This window comes from Microtus oregoni, unplaced genomic scaffold (genome assembly GCF_018167655.1).
Source record: "Microtus oregoni isolate MIOR12 unplaced genomic scaffold, Mior012 000032F_ref0000030, whole genome shotgun sequence".
NCBI lineage: Eukaryota > Metazoa > Chordata > Mammalia > Rodentia > Cricetidae > Microtus > Microtus oregoni.
In genome coordinates this window covers 1,075,408-1,095,289 of record NW_024543091.1, presented here as the reverse complement: position 1 = coordinate 1,095,289, position 19,882 = coordinate 1,075,408, and positions in this window count along the sequence as shown.

The following is a 19,882-nucleotide window of genomic DNA, read 5'->3' as shown; positions in this document are numbered from 1 at the left end:
CCCAGCCATCATGAAGAGAGTAGTTATGGTTATAAAGGGCCTGCATACCTTGCAAGCACTTCCCATGATGCACTGCCTCACCCCAGGCTCCATGCAGCAGGCCCAGGTAACAGGCAGAGACTGTGAGTTAAGCATAAACCTTTCTCCCTTTTATATTTGACTGTCTTAAGTATTTTGACCCAGTATTGAAAACTAATACAGTTGATACTCCATTTTTCTATTTTCAACAAGCTCAAAGGCATGTATTTGGATGAAGAACATCTTATAATACTAGGCAGCTTTTTGTTTTTATTTCAAGAAATAAATCTGGGCTGTGGAGTTAGCTAAGTAAGTAAAGTGTTGGCTGCCAAGCATGAGAACCCTAGTCCAGGTCTCCATCACAGATCAAAAACCCAAGTGTGGTAAGAAGCAACAGTAACTCGTTCTGAGGCAGGATGGAGACAGGCCAATTCTAGGGCCTTCCTGGTCAACTATGCTAGCTGAAACAGGAGAGACTCATAGAGGAAAACACTGGGCATTGACCTTTAGCCTCCACATGCACACATATGAGTGAGTCCATCCACAGGCAAACATGCAAATGGCCACAAATGCCACACACACAAAACAAAACAATGGAGTCTGTAGAGATGGCTCAGTAGTTAAGAGTACTGAATGCTCTTCCAAAGTATCCGGGTTCAGTTCCCAGGACCTATGATAGCTCACAACCATTTATAACTCAAGTCCCATGAGTCTAACGCATGATCCTTCTGAAACATTGCACATATGGTCCCCAGACACACATGCAGGCAAAACAATCAAACACACCAAATTTTTTAAATGAGAAAATGAAGCAAAATAAAAAAGAAAATATATTTCATATGGCAATGGGGAACACTCTGACATTCCTTTTCCTGACACAGGCATTTAAGACATTTGTATTGGCCTGATATCTGCTGTACACAGTGTGACCTTAGGAAGTTAATGCATAAAAGCAGACTGCTAGTCACCCAACAGTGAAGCTCTGATGATTGCATCCATCCTTGGTCCTGTGGGCCACATACTCCTTTAGGCTGCTCTCCTGGTCAGTGGGCTGAGAAGGTTAGTCTTGATCCGAAATCAACTAAGAGGCAAGCTGCTAGGCACACCTGTGAGGGGTTTTCTTGATCAGGTTATCTGAGTGGGGAGAGGTACCCTAAATGTAGTAAACAGATAAAGGAGGTAGAGGAAAGAATCTTTCTTTGATCTGGCTGGATTGCCTTCACTGTACAGACAGTATTGTGTAAGCCAATTTAAAATGTCTCATATATATATATATATATATATATATATATATATATATATATATATGTTTTATTCCTCTGGCGAACCTTTTTTCTAGATGGACAAGTATAAAGTACTTTGCCTAAGTACCAAGTACTGGTGACATGGTACTTAGTTCTATGATAAGACAGAAGAAAGAAAGCCCAAGAGAGAAAGGCATTGATAGCTCCAAAGTCGGGATTTAAAAATGCACATTGGAACCAGGCGGTGGTGGCGCATGCCTTTAATCCCAGCATTCGAGAGGCAGAGGCAGGCCGAAATCTGTGAGTTCGAGGCCAGCCTGGTCTACAAGAGCTAGTTCCAGGACAGACTCCAAAGCTACAAAGAAACCCTGTCTCGAAATATCAAAAAACAAACAAAAAACAAAAAATAAAACAAAAAAGCACATTGGTTTAATTTTTGTCTCTAAAGATTTTTAAGTGTTAGAATGGAATTAAAACCACCTATTTCTGGGAATCTGGCCTCAGTTCATAAGATCATAAATGACTACGGGGTTGATCTAGAGATGGGGCCTGTATTTCTGGTATCTGGCTGGGCCTCAGAAGGCAGTACCTAATGCAGGGTCCAAGGTCAAACATATTTCTAGGTGATGCTAGGATTTCCTTTCTTTATTCCATTTCTCCCCAATAATATTTAATAATTTCTAGAATTATATTCAAGTTGTGTCATTTTCTCTCAAAACCTTTTTCTCATATCATCATTTTTGACAAAATGATTTCTTTCAAAATTACATTAAAGAACTGTCTTATTTACTGCACAGTGCACCAAATCCTTAGGCTAGTGAGATTTGGGGTGTTTTTCAAAACAAATGGGAAAGGTTTGCCCATGTTCTGGAGCATAAACTCAGATAAGGCCTGAAGAGCATCTTTGCTCTTTCCAGTGATGTCTGAAATTCAGTTTGGAGGGTAAGGCCTCTTTCATGGCTGCGTCTACACTGGCCTCATAGACGCATTGATGTTCTTTCCTCTGCCTCTCAGAAAAACCTTCATGGCCTGCTGTCAACACCTCTGGGGTTGCCTCACAACCCTGTCACAGCTAGAGGCATGTGTGCCTATCTTGTGTCTGCCTGCCCTTACACAGATTGATTTCAGCATCCAGAAATACCAGGAGATCACAGGTGACAGAGCAGAGATTTGGAGCTGGCCCTCAGTTCCCAGCAGTTTGCGAGGATTCTAGCTCCAGTGATTGACAGAGCAGCGAGGGCAGACAAGGACTGTGCCTTAGGGTGACAAACAGGTAAAAGAAGGTTTACTGTCAGCTCCAATTTACCAGCCACCATGGGGCGTATGAGAAAATAGTGAGTAAAACCAAAATGTCACTGGATGGCATTAAAACATAAGATTAAAGCTAAACGCTAAGAGCCAGCCCTTCTACCAATAGAAAACAGAGCAGGATGCAGACAAAAAAAAAAAAAAAACAGAGAGAGAGAGAGAGAGAACACATCCTCAAGCCACAGAATATTTTCTATAGGTAGTGACTCCATGAAGGATTGGGCATGAATGGCAAGGGGGAGAGGGAGAAAGGGAACAGAGAGAAAGAGAAGGGAAAGGGAGGAGGGGAAGTACACAGAGAGAAGGAGGTGGAGGGTACCTGAAGGGAAGACAAGAGAAAGAAAGTGAAAAGGAGAAGGAGCTGGGGAGTAGGAGAGAGAAATTCAGAGGTTCTCTTCAGTTTAACTTGCTGAAATACAACTGATAATTTCTGGTGGCTCTAATCATTAATCTTTATTACTTCCCTTGTGCTTGAAAAGTTATCAGAGCTCACATATGTGAACTTCAGCTGTAAATATTTAAATCCTTCCCATACATACATCTGTTCAAGTCTACCTACTTCCCTTCCTTGAGCTGTGTCTTGACTGCTAGCAACTACTTGGTAATACCTCCCCTGTTTGCATGGACGATGATTTGAGTTTTGTTCTTCTTAATTAATTCCATATGCATTTGTCCAAAGCAGAAAATGTGAGCACATTTCTACCTTAATTATCTTGTCATGTAGGATTAAGGCTTTGAGTGAACAGAGCAAATATTTCATAATGAACCAAATCCTGTGCTTCTCGCCTGAGAAACAAGAAACTCTTCTCCGGCTGTTTTAGAACACTTCTATTCCTTTTCTTTTAATGAACAGAAAGTTAAAATCATCAGGATTCAGAACATGAACACTGTATATATCAAAATATTGTTTTAACCAATGTCAAGTGTGGATGTGGAAAATTAGATGAGAGATGTATTTTATTTTCTACATTTTATGAATACTCTCATGTCATTTAAACATAGTAAGAATAATCTAAGAAAGTTTTTATGGGAAGAGAGATATAAAGGTTAAAATTTTAAATTGTCAACTGAACACAATATAGAGTCATTTTGGGAAGGGGCTCCCAGTGACGGATTGTCTAGATCATATTGACCTGTGAGTGCATCTCTGGTGAATTATCTTGATTACGTTAACTGAGGTGGGAAGACCCGCCCACTGTGGGTGTCACTACTCCCTAATCAGGGTTTCGGAAATATGTAAAAGTGTATAAGAATGGAGAAAGCTCGAGTATAGTGTTATAAAGAGATAAAGCAGAAAGTAGGAGAGTTAAATGAGAAGGAGATGGGAGGACAAGGTAAAGGAAAGACTACGGAAAGGGATGACGAACACTAAAGATCTTTCGGAAAGGTGATGTGGAAACCTCCTTCTGTAGAAGCCTCCTAAAACAGAAACATATATGAAAGGATTTAAATGGAGTCATCCTATAACAGGGGAAACATTGCCCAAACTATATTTCTTATGCCACCAAATAAAACCTACAATGCCAGGAATGGGTTACATCTTATTCAGGTGTTTGTTGAAGTGGTCTCATAGACACATACCCCCACCTTGAAGCATCTCATATAAAAGTAAGGATCAATATCAAACAGCTACAAACCCCACAGTCTGCAACAATGATCTGCTTACAAGATACACTGGCACAATAGTGGCTCCTGCCCCTGTGGCTTCTCCATGGTGATGAACCACAACCTGTGAGCTGAAGTAAACATTCTAGCTGCTTTTCTCAAAGTACTTATCACAGCAATAGGAAAAGCAACAAAAGCAAGGTACAAGTGTTTCCTTACGCTTAGAAGGAAGATCAGATAGTAGGTGGAATCTACAATACGTGGGTGTGCTGTGAACAGTGTAAGTTAGGATTTCATGTGTAACTTATAGTATTGAGTGCTGGTGAAATATTTTCCCCTGGTGACAGGAAAAGAATATTATTTGCATAAGTAAACAAAGCTAGAAATCAAGAGAACGGGACCACATTACCTCACCACAAGTATCTTAGTTATTGGTTCTATATGCTAACAGTTCTTAGAACTAGAGTAGTGCTAGAATTTTTAAAGGGAAAAGTTAGACCTTGGTGAAGATTAGAGATAGAGTGGTTTCCTAGTGCGTGGATGTACTGTTTAGTTTTCACAACCTGACACAAACTAGAGTCACCTAGGAAGAAGAAACCTCAGTTGATGAATTTCCTTTGTCAGTCTGCACTGTAGCCTTGTATATGGGCATTTTCTCGATTAGTGACTGATGTGTGATGGATGAGAAAGCAAGCTGAGAAAGCCATGAAAGCAACCCAGTAAGCAGTGTTCCTTGATAGTTTCTGCTTCTTGTTCTTGCCTTGGCTTCCATTGGTGATAGACTGTAACCTGTAAGCCAAATAAGCACTCTTGCCCAAGTGGCATTTGGTCAGAGTGTTCTGTCATTGCAGTACAATCACAGAAAGTAATACTCAGTTTAGGAATACGTCTGTATGGTCCTCTGTGCATATGTTGCGTTCAATGTCATTTCTGTAAAATTGTTCTTATTGTTGCATAGATCATAGTTCATTTTTTACTATTGTCAAACATCTCACCATATCAGTATAGTACTCGAAGTCCTAGCTAGAGCAATAAGACAACAAAAGAAATGCAAATTGGAAAGAAAGAAGTCAAACTTTCACTATTTGTACATGATATGATAGTATACATAAGTGACCCCAGAAATTATACCAGGGAATTCCTACAGCTGATAAACACCTTTAGCAAAGTAGCTTGATACAAGAATAACTCAAAAAAATCAGTAGCCCTCTTATATACAAATGATAAAAGGGCTGAGAGAGCAGGGAAACAACACTCTTGACAATAGCCACAAATAATATCTTGGGGTAACCCTAACCAAGCAAGCGGAAGACCTGTATGACAGGAACTTCAAGTCTTCGAAGAAAGAAATTGGAGAAAATATCAGAAGATGGGAAGATCTCCCAAGCTCATGGATAAGTAGGATTAACATAGTAAACATCTTACCAAAACAATCTACACATTCAATGTATTCCCCATCAAAATTCCAACTCAATTCTTTACAGACCTTGAAAGAACTCTCAACTTCATATGGAAAAACAAAAAACTCAGGACAGCTAAAACAATCATGCACAATAAAAGAATTTCTGGAGGTATCACCATCCCTGATCTCAAGATCTACTACAGAGTAATAAAAACAGCATGGTATTAGCATAAAGACAGACACATTGATGAATGGAATCAAATTAAAGACCCAGACATAAATTTACACACCTTTGGACACTTGATTTTTTAAAAGATTTATTTATTTATTTATTTATTTATTTATTTATTATGTATGCCTGTATGCCAGAAGAATGCAATAGATCTCATTATAGATGGCTGTGAGCTACAATGTGGTTGCTGGGAATTGAACTCAGGACCTCTGGAAGAGCAGTCTGTCCTCTTAACCTCTGAGCCACCTATCCAAGCCTGGAACTTGATTTTTAATGAAGCTTTTCATTTTCTTAATGCTATCTTTTGATATGCATGCTCTACTTAATATAGTCTAATTTATTATTGTTGTCATCTGCTCAGATTTTGTTTTACTTAGGAAATATTTGCCTTGCAACAACCAATAAATATTCTATTTCACATATAATATTTTATTTTGATTATTCTTTATTTTTATTATTTTTAATGCTTTTTAGTAAATCAATAATGTACTTGGAATTCATACGAATTAAGAGTCAAGATTATTTTTTCCTTTATGGATACCCAACCATTTCAATGTTTTTTGTTTTGTTGTTGTATTTCTGTTCTTTAGACAGATTGGTATATAACTTATGTTTCTTCAAATATTGTCAAGCTTTGTTATCTAGGTTACGTTGGTCTCATAAGTACATTGGGAAATGTTTCTATCTCCCTGTATGAAAACAGGGGCTGGTTGGTCGGGTGGCACACCCCTTTAATCCCAGCACTTAGGAAACAGAGGCAGTCAGGTTTCTGAGTTTGAGGTGAACCTGGACTATAGAGCAGTTCCAGGCCAGCCCAGGGCTACACCGAGAAACCCTGTCAGGGGTGGAGGGAGAAAGAAAGAAGGAAGGAAGGAAAGGAAGGAGGGAGGGAGGAAGGGAAACAGGGAGGGATAAAGAAAGGGAGGGAGGAATGAAGGAAGAAGGAAAGGAAACAATCGTGTGAGATTGGTATCTGTTCTTCCATTAGACATTTGGAAGAATTCACTAGTAAAGCCATCTGAATGGTTTTCTGCATCAGAGTCCACATGGGGCACTACACCTGCTTCCTCCCCATTCTCTCACCTGCTGGACATCGAGGCTCCCCTGCCTTCCTCTCTCTTTTTTAAAACTTTTTTTCCATTTTAAAGCCATTTTCAAGCATCAAAATGAAATTAAATACAATTATGGAAAATTAGTTCCCTCACATAAAATTCTAGTTGTAATTTAACATACCAGGAATCAGGTTATTTCGCCACAAAATACATTTAAATGGATGAAATGGAAATGAGTGCAGGTGTGATAAATATTCCTGCCTTTTCGTACAAACAAAACAGGACTTCTGAGTCTGCGAGCCAAGGACAGATTTGCTTACTTGTTAGATTTCTAAAAACTCCCTTTCCCTAATAGGTCCCTGGGTGTTGGTAAAAATAACCATTGTAACTAAACAAATAAAAACAGCGTGGCTCTGCTGAACTGTGCAGGTTTTGTTTCAGACAGAGATGGATTCCTTTCTCAAGGAAACAGAATAAACAAGTTGGCTGTGTATGTTTGCAACACGGCTCGACACCATCTTCTACAGGAGGAAGAGAAAAGCGGCTCCCTCCACTAACCCAGCAATGTAGTCAGAGACTGAAAGGGTTCAACTCTTGGAGCCGATTGAACTTTTTTTATGGAGAATCAAACTCTCACATTCACATGTGGATGTGCGTGGACACACACATGCGCGCGCGCGCACACACACACACACACACACATACACTGGGTTTTAACCTTCTATGCTTTGTTCAGCTCTTGGGACCTCCCTGACTTCCATCTGTCCTGTCATCACAATATAACAAAATGCAAAATAACCACATACTTCTTCACATAAGAAAACGAGTAACCAGTTTGACAACTGAGGTTCTGAGGGCGGGCTGTGACTAGGTTTCCTATGGGGTAGAGAATACAGCCTCAAAGGAGTCATTAAAGGATGGGCTCTCTGGGGACTGAAGAGATTATAGGAGATCGGGAAAAGAGGGCATCAGAAAAATCAGAGCCAATTTAGGAGCTTTTAGGGAAAGTTTTTGATCAGGAAGTAGTAGCTTCCAAACGGCTGCTTTGGGATATATAATTTGGGATACTTTTGTAAGTAAATAACAGTTTGCGTGGATTGAAATAACTAAATGACTAAATGGGTGTTGGGAATGAGGATGAATTTGTGGCTTAAAAAGAAGGATTCCACCCTCTCCTTAACCAGAAGCTGAGGGAAATAACTCTGGTAAACCAGAAGCTGACAGGAAGGGGAGGGCCTGCTAGAATGCCGTGCAATGCTTTGACACTTGCCAGTTTATGCTGAGAAGAAAGCACTGTTCTAAATTCCTGCAGCTGTAACACACCTGTATTAGGTGGAATGCAGAGCTTGTGAATTCGATTAGAGCTGGCTGAATGAGTTGGGAGGAGGGCCACAGGAAAGCCCATGTGGGTGTCCTGTCTTCAGGGAGAGCTTCTGGGCTTCTGGGTGCCAGAGGCAGAAGCTAAGTGATCCTTTGGGCATGCTTTGTAGTTGCTCTCATACGGAGGCCAAAATCGACAAAGCTTCCAAGAGAGACCCGTTTGGCTGCCGGTAAAGATTCCCCAGGGAACCTCAGATCAGTGCTGTGACCTAGCAAGCAGGATTTGTAGCTTTGGCATTTTGTGTTGCCATGCCTAGCTTATCTCATGTAGCATCATATCCTCCAGATTCTTTTTGTTTTGGCAAATGACAGTACTTCTTTCTTTTACGGCTGACTGGTATTTCATTGTATAGGAGGAACACATTTTCTTAGGCACTTGTCCACTGATGGACACTTACACTGGGTTTGTGTCTAAGCAATTGTGAATTGTGTCATGGAACTATGGGAGTACAGATATCGTGGCAACGAACTGAATTTCCTCTGGACACATGCGAGTAGTGGAACTACTGAAGTCTGATGGCAGCTCCATTCTTAATTTCTGATGGACATCCGTGTTGTGCTCTGCAGGGGTGGTTTTGTTCATTTACACTCCCACTAGTAGTGTGCCGGGGTCACTTTCTTCACATCTTTATGAACACATGCTGTCTTTATGGCATTTAAAATAATAGACTCATAAATGAGTCCTCATCAGTCACTGACTTTCCTGGCATCCTGATTTTAGACTTCTAGGCTCCAGATTGGTGATAAATAAATTATTATTATAACCATATAATAATAATAATAATAATAATAATAATAATAATAACAACCACTCTAACAGGTATAAGGTGATTTTTTTGCTGGTTTTAATTTGAATTTTCCTCATTAGCGATGCTGACCTTTTTTGGTCTTTGGGGAAATGACTTACTTACTTTATGCCAATGAATGTAGATGGATTTCTGTTCCTTCTGAGGAAAGGACACAGAAGCTAAAGGCTGGGAGAGAAGTATTGTGAAAGAAAGGGGAAGCACAGTTGAGACCTGCCTTAAGCCGCCACTGAGTCTCTGCTCACTTTAGTTTGTTCTTCATGCTGGGAAGGATGAAGAAAACCCCTCTCTTCCCTGCTAACCCTGACCTTTGAGAAAGTCCCCTCTGGATCTTGTCCTCCTGAGGTCTCACTCTGGCCATGCATGACTCCATTGTGTTGTCATTGCAAACTGTGTAGACCTAAACAGAAATCTGAGAAAACACTATAAATCCCAGGTGAAGTGAAAGTGAAACATGCCATCCACAATGCTGAAGCCTGCATGGGCAGCCCTTTTATATTGGGTTTCATGGTCTGAGATGATGAGGATGACTGACCAGGTCTCTTCCTCAAGGAACAAGTTCCACCAAGATACGAACTCGGATCACTGGATTCAGAGTCCAGAGCATTAACTGTTGACCTGTAGGAGGAGATGCCCACTTGTTTGTTCTGGCCGCCCGGCTAGCTTAGCCCCGAAATAACCACACAGAAACTGTATTAATTAAATTACTGCTTGGCCCATTAGCTCTACCTTCTTATTGGCTAACTCTTACATCTTAATTTAACCCATTTCTACTAATCTGTGTGTCGCCACATGGTAGTGGCTTACCGGCAAGGTTCTGCATCTGACTCTGGTGGTGGATCCATGGCGTCTCTCTGACTCCACCCTTCTTCCTGCCAGCATTCAGTTCTGTCTTCCATGCCTACCTAAGTCTGCCCTATCAACTAGTTCAAGGCAGATTCTTTATTCATTTATGGTAGTCTCAGCACACAGAGGGGACTCCCACATCAATTAGCCATTACACCACAGAAGCTGGTACATAAATCCCTGTTCCCAACATGAAAAATATAACTAAGGAAGTGATAAGCATATCATTGAAACCCAGATATAGATCATAAAAATCGCAAGAACAAGAAAAAATGCAAAAATATTTTTGGCTTTAGAAAATTGCTTCCTAGGGGCTTGGAGGGGGTCCCATACTAGAACTCTTGCTTAGTGTGCACAAGACCCTGGGTCCCCTCTTCAGAAGCACTAAGTAAAAAAAGAAAGTTCCTTAGTAAAGTTTGGTATATCCATGAATTACACATCAATACTAACAGAAAGTGTTATAGGATGATAAATAAGAAGCAAAGATTGTTTTGTTTATGATTATGTATCTGAACTATTTTTATTAGTTTCTTATTTGGTTATGGATCTAACACCCTCTTTTGGCCTCTGTAGGTGTGTGTGGACACACACACACACACACAATTAAAAATAAAAGCCCATGACATTTTATTATATCAAACTGACAAAAAGTTCTATGTCAAGAGATAGAACTCTCTTTTTTTTTATTTATTATGTATACAATATTCTTTCTGTGTGTATGCCTGAAGGCCAGAAGAGGGCGCTAGACCTCATTACAGATGGTTGTGAGCCTCCATGTGGTTGCTGGGAAACTCTCTTTATTATTTTCTTTTTGTTTGTTTGTTTTTGAAACAGGGTTTCTCTTTGTAACAGCCCTAACTGTCCTGGAACTTGTAGACCAGGCTGGCCTTGAACCCAAAAGATCCACCTGCCTCTGCCTCTGGAGTGCTAGGTTTAAAGGCATGTGCCACCAATGCCTGATTATTTTCTGGATTTAACAAAAAAAAAAAATTCTTGAAAAATACAGTTTATAAGAATTATCAATATTTTCAGATAGTCCTTAATAAACATGACTTAATATACTTACGTGAGACTCAAAAGTACTGACAAAAGAGAACATTGGTTTGTATTAGAAGCATGGACAATACTCAAATACATTTATAAGAAATAATTGAAAGTCTATATCAAATGCTAGAGGCCACATCCCACTAACTCAATAAGTCATGGGAAGAATTTCTTCCCTAAAACATTTTGGAAACGACCAAAATTTCCAAAGCATGTTTTCCCCCTTGTTAAATAAAAGAAATATTCATAGTCAATTCTTGGATTCTCTCATTATAAAAAGCAGAAGTTTAAAATCTACTATCTAAAGTGATAGATATATAGTAGAAAATCTGTTGAGTTACTTGGGGGGAATTCCATATACTTTTAAAAGTTTCTTTTATTGAGACACATAAAAGTGATAGTTTCCTTTATATGGAAGCATGAACTCAACACTGCCCCAGGAACAAAACCAGGAAATTATGCTTTAAGAATACATGCCACTGTGTCTCATAGCTCTGTGTGTGTGCACAGGCATGTGTGCGTGCATGTGTGTGTGTGAGAGAGAGAGAGAGTGGGGGAAGGGAGGGATGGAGAAAGAGAGAGTTATCATAAAACCTTAGCTACCAAGCCAATCATAGGAGCAGAGTAGACAGAGCATGTATTTGACATGGAGCATGTATGTGACGTGTATGAACCCCAAGTGGCAGATCATGTATGTGACGTGTGGAGAGCCCCAAGTTCAATCCCTACTGCGCAAACAAAACAAAAATAACAAAATATCTAAGAAAACATGGAAACTAAAAACACATTTTATCCAAGAAATAAAAAGTTAATTAAATATCTGAAAATTAATTATGATAGCCCACCATATTAACAGGCTAATGAAGGAAAATGTCAAAACATACAAAGACATGTAAAAACACTTAACACAATTCAACAAGCGCAACATTCAGAATAGATGGAAAAATATTGGTTTAGTAAAGAGTAGATGCAAAAATCCTATAGCTAACATTGTATGGAACGAAGAGAAATGAACTTTTTTTCCCCTAAGATTAGGAAAAGGACAACATACCCCCTTTTAACATTTCTTTTCAGTTCTATATTACAAATCCTAGCAATGCAATCCATCATGGAATGAAAGGTATACTGGGAAAGAAAAAAATCTTTGTTTGTAGCCATTGAAATGAACATGAAAAAATGTCCATGTAGAAAATCTGAAAAAATAGCCAAAAATACTCCCAAATCAAAACTTTGGAATTAATTAAACAAGGATTCAAAATATAATAAAGTAATAAAGTTAATATACAACAGTCAGTTGCTGGGGCTGGAGAGATGGCTTGACAGTTAGAGCACTGAGCACCCTTCCAGAGGACCCAGGTTCAATTCCCAGCATCATATGGTGCCTCACAACTGCCTGTAACTCCAGCTCCAGGGAATCTGATCCCTTCTTCTGGCTTCCATGAGCACCAGGCACACAGATGATGTACAGACATACATGCATGCAAACACACACACACACACACACACACACACACACACACACACACACACATATATATGTGATAGTTTCAAAACTCAATCCTTTCACTGTATACACAGGGCCTTGTACCCAATCCTCACTACCCAAACCCAAAACAAAACAAAGCAAGGTCAATTGGTCTCCTAGATGCTAGCAATAAACAAGCAGGAAGTAAAACCCAGAACATATCACCACTTAGTTTATCTCCTTCCTTCCCCAAAATAAAATCTAACATGTATTAACATGATAAAGTGTGTCAAAGAATGGCTAAATAAATGAGAGACATTACCACTCCATGGCAAACAAGACAATATTGTCAAAATGTAATTCTTTCCACCTTGATTGATAGCTTCAATGGAATCTTTTCTTGTTCTTTTGTTTGTTTGTTTGTTTTTCTGAGACAGGGTTTCTCTGTGTAGCTTTGGAGCCTGTCCTGGAACTAGCTCTGTAGACCAGGTTGGCCTTGAACTCTCAGAGTTCTGCCTGCCTCTGTCTCCCAAGTGCTGGGATTAATGCCTGCGCTACCATTGCCTGGCTTTCAGTGGAATTTTAATAACATTGCCAGTGAAGCCATTTCATGGGTATCTGACAAACTGATACTCAAGTTTGCCTGGAAGACAAAAGGCCAAGAATGGCCAGCTTAATACTGAAGATTGAAGTAAACAGTCTGATCCTATCTAATCTCTTCAAGATTTAGGTTAAAATGACACCAATAGAGACAGTGTGTTATTTATGAAATGTGAGTATTTGGAACTGGATATGGACCCCAGAAATACACTCATCTTTGCACAGCCTCTGATCTTAATGCAGGAGCAAAGGTACTGCAGTGAAGCTATTCTCTCTTACACGTATCATTTGATATGATATTATATATTTAATATATTAAGTATTATATATATCCAAATTATATATAACTCCCAGAGATTGCCACCTGATCTCCACCTAGATGCTATGGCCCATGTATGGTGGCTTTCATATGTACAGCACCTCCCCACCCACACACAACTTTTTAAAAATGTTTAAAAGAGGAGGGCGTAGAGGATGACTCCATGCATATTGTTTAGTGCACATCCTGTGACTCCAGCAATAGGGCATTTGAGAAGAGCAAGATTAGGGAGAAAAAGCAAAAGATCAGTGGTTCCCAGGCTTTATGTTGGAGAGAAGGATGAAAAAGATGGGGTCCAGACAATTGTACAGGGTAAGACTTTTATCTTTAATCCTCTACTGATGGATGCAGGTAATTATATATTTGCACAAACTCTAATACAAAGAGTGAACCCCTCTGTAAACTGTGGTATAGTATGACACAGTAGATTCATTGCAGCAAATGCACCACTCTAGGGAAGAGTAACCAGTGGAAGATGTGTAAGCTTGCTTTGGGGAGAGTGGCAACTTTCCTGTACTTTTTCACTAAGTTTTCCTATAAGCCAAAATCACCTCTAAAAGTTTATTGTTTTAAAAGCTGATTAGAGATTTGTATGCAGGGAGCATGGAAAGAAGTGCTGCACCATGGGAAGAAGTGTTGCATCATGGGAAGTGCTGCATTGCTTCAGTCAATCACATGTTAGAACAAATTCAGGGGGAAGCTGCACAAGCTCACTGCTTCCTCCTCCTCCTCATTATCAAGATTCTGACTTCTAAGGCTTACGCCGCCATTCTCTATTCCTCCCTTGGGTCAAAAGCAGTAACCACAGCAAGACAAACTCAGAGAAAAAGCACTGAGACGCAATTGTACAAATATGCATACCAACTCTGCTGATTTAAATGATAAGAAACTGCTGTCCATTGAGACTTGGCTAGCAAGCCTCTGTGAGTCAGGGGGAAGTCAACTTCTCAACGAACAGAATCTGCTTTCATGTTTTACTGACATGGAGGTTTTTGAATCTAGTAAAAATTAATTTCTCCTAGCACTTACAGACGTCTTAGTAGTCTTTATATTTTCGTTAGATTATTTCATTTCACACATATGGCTGTTTGGCCTGCACATATGTCTGTGCACTGCATTCGTGCTGGTGTCCATGGATGCCAAAAGATAGCATTGGATGCTCTGGAATTGGAGTCACAGACAGTTGTGAGCCACCATGTGAACTCTGGGTATCCAAGCCAGGTCGTCCACCATGAGGATTCTGGGTACCAAACAGTAACAAACGTTCTTAACTGTTGAGCCATCTCTCCAGCTCCTCTAAAGAGTCTTACTCCAGACCTGGTCTTAAATCATGATTTACTTGTTCATTTGTATGTCATATAAACATACAAATATTACTGATTTGACATTATTGTTTATGGGGTCACAGAAGAGAAAAATGTGTTCTAGAAGTTCATGATTGGGTGAGACTTTTAGAAGTGTGAAAAAATTTAGAATATATTTCATAAAACACATTTTATAGATTAAGAAACTGAGTGACAGTTCATTTAGTAACCCGGTGAAGACATCATAGCCTAGCAAAACTGACTCCATAAATGAAGAGTTCTGAGTTTACAAAATATAACACTTTGGCCTCAAAGGCAACATGAGAACATTTGAAGACTTATGCTTTTGTCAGTGTCTGAGCAATATGAAGCCCTAACTTGTCCAGCAAGAGTTAACATCGCCCCTCCCTGGCCTCTCAGCACAGCTTGGGTTTGCTACAGCCTGCTTGCAAGAGCCATGCACAGTGACAAAATGCAAAGAGACAAGGGATTTATTGCAGGATATGACTTCAGTTTGGTCTCTCCTTTAAATAGAAAGCAGTGCTATTTAGAGAGCAGGACTGTTACTGAAGAAAACACATCAACCTTACCCTCCATGTGTATTCCAATATTCTTTTTCCTGATGAGACCAGAGAGTAAATCTGCTGAATATTTCATGATGGCTGCTTTGTGGTTCCTCCCAAGCTTCAACAGTGTCTGCCTTGAGTGACAGTCATTCTTGAAGCATCATGTTCCATTTAGTGGGCAATCCACACCACGCCAATATCCTTAATGAGGGAGAAGAGGAGGAAGGCAAAGCCACCACTGATTGAAGAAGCATATTTGGCTTGCAACCTGAAGACTGACCTAGGGCCTCCCACCTGCTCTGAGCTGCAGCTCAAGCCCTGTTTTTGTTTTCCTTTTGGAGGCAGATCTCACTAGAAGGCCCGTGCAGGATTCAAACTTAGGATCTTCCTGCCTCAACCTCCCAAGTAGCTGGGATTGCAGGCCTGAGCCACCAGGCCTGGTAAGACACATTATTTTTATTAGTGCATGAATCAGTTTTCAGAGACAGAATGTGTCTTTACCAGCGTCAAACAGGTAACAAATGATTGTTCTTGTGTGAACCAGGTGTCCCTTCCCTAAGAAAACTGCTCATTTGAGTCAAAGGGAGACGGTGCCTCATTATTTCCTCCACTTCACACATTCCCTGGATTTAATCCCGTTTTTTCATTTCATTTTTGTTTCTTGCCTTTGAGACAGGGTCTTGCCCTGTCATTCAAGGTGACCTTGACCTGATGCGTGTCCCCCCCTCCCCCCCGCCCCCCAGGCTAGGATGACAAGTACACACTATTTTGTATTATTATTCAGGATTGAAGATCTTTGTTATGATCTGTTTGGATTTCTCTTCCCAACAAGGCTGAAGGGCCCCTACTCTGAATCTCACTAAAGCATTCTGAACTTCCTGGATTATATTTCTTCCCACCCCCAAATCCACTCTGGTTTTACTCCTCTCAGCTCCTCAAGAAAGGACATTTTTGCTAACAGGGAGTTTAAGAAAGAAGTGTATCGATTTTTTTTTTTTCCTCACTGCATCTCTTGCTTCTGTTAAAGTTAAAGTTGGCATTTTCAGAGTGAAGTATTACATCTTAGAAGTTCAGTGCTGAGCTACAATTTGCTGTCAATTCTGATGAAGCATTAAAAGATGCTTCTTCTTGTTACTTTGGAATATTTGTTTATTTCCATAACATATTCTTTATACATAAATGTAAAGGGCTTGTTTATATGAGGCAAGCAAATAACTTTGTAAAACCATTAGATGGCAGAGATTGTATATTGATTGGCCAGGCTTAACACTGATCGTTTCTTCTATAGACTCCGGCCTATGTAGCAGTTTCTTATCATGAATGATGGCTGTGGGGATATCTCAACAGAGCAGTCACACCTCAGTCAGTTGTAGAATCTCACAACCCAGCAAATCAAACCAGAAAGGCATGCTTGTGCTATGGAAAGGGAGGTAATTCCTATGGGAGGAATTTGTCCTTGCACAATACAAAGATAAGGCAGCAAACTCAAGGCATTAAACTTCTGTTCAGAACTGTAGAGGCAATCACCAAGCCTACCCTGTTACATTTCACACCCGTTAAAAGTATGCTCTTCCTAAAAACAAAAGCCACACTGAGCACTCTCCTCTGTCACTCAGGACCAGCCAGTCACAGGCACTAGGGCATTTTGGCTGATGAAGACGCTGAACCAATCAGTGAATCTGAAACATTATGTGATGCTCACTGTTTAATTCCCACGAGGCCTGTCTCATTCAAGACCCGATGTGCGAATCCCGCTGAGTGTTTCTTTCCACATTTGGCTTAAAATAGGCCCTGGATAAGGAAGTGAGATGCAGTGTGGAGTGCAAGGGATCCTTTGACAGACAAACCTCTGTGGAATGTCAGCAGCAGCCTTGTTCAGAGGAGGTATTTCACAAGATCTCTGTCAAAGTTTAAACACATACGCCAGAAGCCCCCAGGGAAATGGGAGTTTCACATATCAGAGTCTCCAAAAAGAGCCTGTTCCTGTCAGGCGACTCACCTCCCACGTGGAAACCACCAGAAATGCCTGCACGTGCTGTTTCCTTAAGACATGGTTAGAGAAGGCTTTCAAGTTTGCCCTGTCGCTATGTCTATTCCTCACACGGTAGGTGTCACCGGAGTCAATGGCACTAGCTCGTTTGGTACTTTGGTCCCTTTGGGTCTGTCTCTAAATCTGATAGGAGAGTATGCTGTTGGGATGACATATACCAGTACACATGACAAACACCTGCCCCTTTATTGGTTCCATTTGGCAGCAATAATGTCAACTATTCATTAAACAGTGTCTTGGACACTCCTATAAAGTGTTTTACCGATACTGTTTCATTTGATAATCTCGTGGGGTGGGGTGGGGGGCACATCATTCTTTCATAGACTAGAAACCGCTGATGCCAACAGCACGCAGTAACTTCCTTGTTTGTGACCACGTGTGTGCTACAGAGCCGGGATGTGATCTAACCACAGGCAATCTTTTTCCAGGCCCACTGTACACGGCATTGTATGTAACCCCTGATGTGTTCCCCACTAAGGATCTTATTTCCTTCTGATAACAACAGAAATAACAGCAACTTTCCTGAGACTAGGGAGGCTCCCAGTTCTCTGCTTGTGTCTCACTCAGCCTTATCCAAAATTGACAAACTGAATGTAATGAGCAGGGAGAATCTGCCTGCTTACCGTGAGTAGGCTTAAAATGTCATGCCCCTGACACACTGCCTTTGGAAATAGGGTTTAACTATGTAACTCTGACTGGCCTATAACTTTTGGCATAGCTAGGGTGGTCTTGAATTCTCTTCAGGGTTAAGTTCAGAAGTTTTAAGAGGCTGTGCGCTAATTGAGGTCTCCAACAAAGTCCGTAGCTGTGATAATACATTATGAATGTTTGGGCTTTGAATGTATTTTTAGCTTTTCACCACAATGCCCGATCTGGTGTGCCTACATCTCTCATTAACTTAACAGCACGTCAGCACATCCCAAGAATTCCCAGACCAGTGTACGCCCAGACTTGACATAATGTGTACAACAGGACAGACCATTGTTACAAAAAAGCAAAAGAGAGATTTCCCCCAATAAAATACAATACAGAGCCAGGAGGAGGGATGTCTTACACACATCCTGGAAAGCCAGACCACAACCCTCAGTCCCGCTGCTTATGAGGTGAGCGAGTAGTCGGACGTCAGAGCACAGCACTGGCTTAACCTCCGTGCTGCAGTTCTTACTCACTTCCTTGTTTCCTTGGAAAATAATAGTCTTACCTTGACTCTAGCGGAGGGAATACTTTTCCAAGCCTAGAATACTAAACTGTTTTTCACATTCCTAGGAGCCTGCTAAACACCCGAGTAAGCGTATTTGAATAATGCTCATGGTGTTCCCTTGCCCAGACCCTGCTAGCCCACGGGAGATTAACCAGTTCTGTGCCTTCCACCAACTTTGTTTACCTGTCAGTGTGTCCTAAGACCTTCTGCTTGGTCCTTAGGTCTCTTTGCCTTAGTCACCCTCTTTGGCTCTCTCTCTCTCTCTCTCTCTTTTTTTTTTTTTTTTTTTGAGCTATGGATTGCCTTGCCATCTCTACTCTCCTCCTCCTTCTAACCAACCCAGTGACCTTTTCTACCAGCTCACAGCAGGGATAGGGCTGGCTGCCTTTCCTCTTTTCTCTGCTTGACAGAGTCATCCATCGCTTATGGATAGTTCAGGTTTTACTTTCAATAGCTCACGGAGGGCAGGATTTCCAAGGCAGAGTGAATACCCCACTGGTCTTACTTGTGTTTCTCTAGCAAGAATTGTGTAGTGGTGATACGTTAGTTGTGAGAGTGTACTACAGTGACTTGTCCATTTGGCCTTCTTATAGCCTGTGTACCTTTTAGACTGTGAGCTCCTAAGCAAGAACTTTAATGCCTCTTATTTTTATAGCGCATATGAGTTTAGTCTAATGAATGGGAATATAGACTTGAGAGTTTGATAAGTTGTCCACATCCCAGATCTCTCTCTCAGTAACTGGAGAACTTTGAACAGAAATAGTTTCTATTTTCTGTCTCCATCTTTTTTCTTATAAAGGAGAGGATGATTATATCTCCTCAATAGGTTTGTTTTGATGATAAAGCGAGGTGATAGTTGCTGTGGGTTATACTCTTGTACACTGTAAAGATTTGTGACTCTGATTAGTTTAATAAAACACTGATTGGCCAGTATCCAGGCAGGAAGTATAGGCAGGGCAACCAGACTAAGAGAATTCTGGGAAGAGGAAAGACAGAGAGACGCAGTCACCAGCCAGACACAGAGGAAGCAAGATGAAAATGCCTTACTGAGAAAAGATACCAAACCATGTGGCTAAATATAGATAAAAATTATGGGTTAATTTAAGTTGCAAGAGCTAGTTAGTAATAAGTCTGAGCAATAGGCCAACCAATTTATAATTGATATAATCCTCTGTGTGTTTATTTGGGACTGAATGGCTGTGGGATTGGGCAGGACAGACACTTCTGTCAACAAAATAGTTGTCAGTTACTTAAGAAACATAGGATCAGCCTAGATTCCACAGTTTTTTTTCTGCACTAAGGCAATAATAATGGTAGAAGGCTCAGGAAAGTAGAGCTACATCTCAATGAGAGGAAAGTGGAACTTTAATCGTCTATTCCAAGAAGTGACCAGATAGCTCATGACTGGGTTTCATTTAGTCACATCTGAAAAAGAAGCAG